The sequence below is a fragment of the Daucus carota genome, chromosome 5 (genome assembly GCF_001625215.2).
Source record: "Daucus carota subsp. sativus chromosome 5, DH1 v3.0, whole genome shotgun sequence".
Classification (NCBI taxonomy): Eukaryota; Viridiplantae; Streptophyta; class Magnoliopsida; order Apiales; family Apiaceae; genus Daucus; species Daucus carota.
In genome coordinates this window covers 16,384,081-16,388,098 of record NC_030385.2, presented here as the reverse complement: position 1 = coordinate 16,388,098, position 4,018 = coordinate 16,384,081, and the positions used below count along the sequence as shown (strand labels likewise).

Below are 4,018 nucleotides of genomic sequence, written 5' to 3'. Positions count from 1 at the left end.
AAGGTCTTTAATTCAGAATCAATTTCACCCCCTGAAAACAGGATCGCATACAGGCTACAGCATTGAAATCAGAAACTAAAACTATAAAATCTTATTTACAAATTAAACTACATTATCAGCTAAACCTCGATAAGAAGAGTAGCTGATAACCAAATAAACAAATCTAATTTCCAACTGAATTGAATTGCAGAACTCCAACTGCATCTAGTCTTAATGTCATCGTCCTAAATACTCTACATGTCCATCTGCTTGAAAGTCAACCTCTTGCAATCGTTGCATAGTCTTAAGTGAATCATCTTTATTCCTAGCAGAAAAGGGTTAGAAGGAATAGCAAGAATGAGCAATAATGCTCAGCAAGAATAACAAAATGAAATTGATATTTGTTGTACTGCAATGCCATAATAAAGAAGTGAAAATATTTAAAAATGCAGAAATGAATGTATAAGCAAATATCTCTTGAAGGCAGGGTAACTTCTTTTTAAACTATTCACAATTTTATTGGGCTTTAAAATTAATTGGACACCTGGCTATAACAGATGATCAGTCATGCTATAGTCCATAAACCAAGCTTATTCAGCAAGGTTGACAAATATTACGAATTCCGGTAATCCGGGCTTAAGGAGCCACCTTTCACGCTGGGCCGGTGCCCGAGCCTCTTACGCAAAAACAACCCAACAGTTTAATTTTTAAAACAATCTGCAGTTCTATCATGTAATTCAAGATCCAGAACAACATTTTGTTAAAACAATTTCTTTATGCATATCATAGTGTAGAGTCGATACCAAAAGTGTTATCCGTTCAACCAAAAGGTTTAAAAGTACTAGATATGCTTCACAAGAAAGTAATTGCAAATAATTTGAATCATGATATAAAGAAGGTTTTAGTATCTATAGGTACTAGAGGAGTAGGGTAGAAATACTTGCTTCTAAATTGCGAGAGAAAGGTAGAAGTACTTGCCTTAACTCCGGTGTCTAGGTCAGATTTCTAATAATACTATATACCGCCATATCATTCCTTTCTGCCAGCTTCTGACAAACTTTTATCTATAACAAATCTCCGCCCTACTTCAACTTGCAACACTACTTGGCTAATTCTGGATACCCATTTCAATCACTTCTCGATCAATGCCTCGGTCAATGTCTTCAATTCTATACGATAGTAAAATAGTATTTTAACCGTCGGATCAGACAAATTAACTAACTCTGAAAAGTATTAAGACCTATATATATCTACCCTTCGCATATACATACCACATAGGCAGATAAACACATAACACATAATTGCACAAATAACCCCTTTTTATAGCCATTAAATACATATAATTCCTAACGAAAATTCGGCATCATCTCCTCTGTTTATCGGACTATCCACCTGTTTGCAATACCAACAACCAACCAATACCATTGCTAACACATGAATTATTAATATAAAAAAAGATCCCTTGGCTTGCAGTGAACAGAAAATCTGTCTTGACTTGTAGTGAACATATAATAAAATCTTTTAGCGGGATTACTAATTTGTTATACGCAAAGCACGTTTAATTAGATATAAAGGTTAACCGAGCCAATCAATGTAATAATCAATCATATGCAATTAGCCAAGTATAACCTCATACTATGCACTAGCAAAGAAAGAAAAACTAGAACAAATAGTTCAAACAGCCCTCGGTCTATGATTTTTAATAAATTGAAAATTTATCTTTTAAATACAAAATTTTTATGAGACACTCCTGAATATTATTCCAACCTACAGTAAAATTTTCAGAAAGAAACTTCAAGTTTAAAGCAGTAAAACAGAGCCTAGAACAGGACAAACCTGCCCAGAATTTTCAGCACCATACTATACTAAAACGGTCATATCTCCTAGCTCGCTAATCGAATTGATTCGATTCTTTTGCGCACATAAACTAGACTCTGAGGAGCACATAACCACAAAAATATTAAGCATATAATTCGACTCTAGAAGCCCAGAATTTTACTGCAAAACAGATCAGCAGCAACTTACAATTCAACCGATTATGTGTAAATCTAAATTTTTTTTAGCCCAATACTTAAACTCTTAAAACACCATTCTGAAAACATTTACACAAAATCTCAGACCTTAAAGCTTTAATACTCAGTTATATATTCCCATAAATCAAGTACCCAAGTCATCCGATTACACTACTAGTTGGCGCACCATTTATAATCAACCTCCAACAACCAATTCAAATATCAATTAAGCACACAATTCAATCATACGATTACTAACACCAATCTCAATCTCAAAAATTCAATCAACCTTCAAATTTCAATAACCAGCTTATAATCAGTTTATATACATACAAGCACACATAAATCGATTATATAAATCAATTTAAACCATATAAACACAACACCACATGTATATATACGTTTATATAGAACTGATTTGACAAAGAGAAATTAAGCTTTATACCCACTGATTTATAATTGGTGCAGGGCTATGGTGGTCGCCGGAAAGAGGTGGCAGCGGCATAATTCGGCGGCTGCAGGGAAGGGACGGTGATGCCAAGAAAGAGAGGAAGATGGGTGAGAAAAGAAAGAGGAGCGGAGAGGGAGAGATGGAGGATTTCACAGGGAGAGAGAGAGAGAGATTGAGAGGCTGATGTATATAAAATGAAGAAAAGGGATGGCGGTGGTGAAAAGCAGGGCACGTGGTTTGGCCAAAGGCTGCCACGTTTTATTTTAAGCTGAATAATCATCCAAACACCCGCTATTTAGTTGATTTACGGGATAACTCGCATTAAAACTTTCTCGAAAAATTAACAAACTAATTTTATAAATTACCGAATATTATAAAACTCATAAAATAAAAGTTTCAAGATTTACAGAGCATTTTCAAAATTTATACAAAATTAAGAAGTTAGCTGCGTTTAGAAACTAATTAAAAATCATGTCCTTGTAGAAATTGGATTTTTAATATTTTAAAAACTTCTAAACATATTTATGATCACTATCGAGCAATTAAAATAATTTTTGAAATTATCTTTGTATTTTTACAAAAATAAATATCCATTTAAGAGGATAATAAATTTCAATAAAACAATACAGTAATATTAAAAGTAAAAATAAATGCACACACAGACATAATAGTAGACAACTAATTCAATTAAATCTCGTAACATATAATTGTACAATCAACAGATATTTTCTCATAATCACAATGACTAGGAAAATAATTTAAACAAATATTTTTGAAAATTATCAAACTAGAATAAAATATTGAAATTTATTCCTCATTTGTCTCGAATAATCATGAATAAAAATAATAAAATAATTTCTGAAAATCCGGGTCGTCACAATCTAACCCCCTTAAAAAGATTCCGTCCTCGGAATCATCAAAAAGAAAACTAGAGTGTACGATCTCTATGATCCATAATATTCCTTTCTGATATAACCAGCATTGTCATTCGCTTTCATCCCTGGTGCTTCTTACTACAAAGTCTTAATTCATATTGGCAACTCGGTTGGCATACCTCCAACTATTAGAGATTAGAAGAATCTTGAAGGTAAAAGATATGACAGATTTCACATATTGGAGCAAGTGTTACGTGATTGAAATAAATGAATAACTGAGAGATCAATATGGTCTATAGAACTCGGTGTTGCGTGTCTAATTTAAGACACTACTAAAGGTAGTTAACCTTCTTGTAATGTACAACACACACAAGTGATGGCGTCCCATCCAACTCCTATCACACAGACAGGTAGTCCTTGTGTCCCCTATAGGTAGGGTTGTTCATCTCAGTTAGAGTAAAGAATATGAAAGGGTTCGAAATTACCAAGATTGAATAGATTCTATAGGTGTGACAGTAAGCACAAGTATCATTCGAGAACTCGAGTGAAAGGTAAAAATATACTCTTTATCAAATATTTTTTTTTTTTAAAGTGATGTCAGAACAAATCATTGATGGGGAAAGAAATCAATATATCAACAATGAGGAAGGTATTGCCAGGATTCTCACAGATGTCTTTTTGATCGATTCTTTTGATGACTC

The 4,018-nt window shown here is 33.2% G+C and overlaps 1 long non-coding RNA gene across 1 annotated transcript; it reads right to left on the bottom strand.

Annotated features, from left to right (window-relative positions):
* On the bottom strand, positions 1-2,676 carry LOC135152947 (uncharacterized). Its single transcript, XR_010292311.1, has 2 exons — positions 2,437-2,676; positions 1-1,148 (listed from the first exon to the last, which is right to left on the bottom strand). It is a non-coding gene; the product is annotated as an uncharacterized LOC135152947 (long non-coding RNA).
* Positions 2,677-4,018: the final 1,342 nt, after the last annotated feature.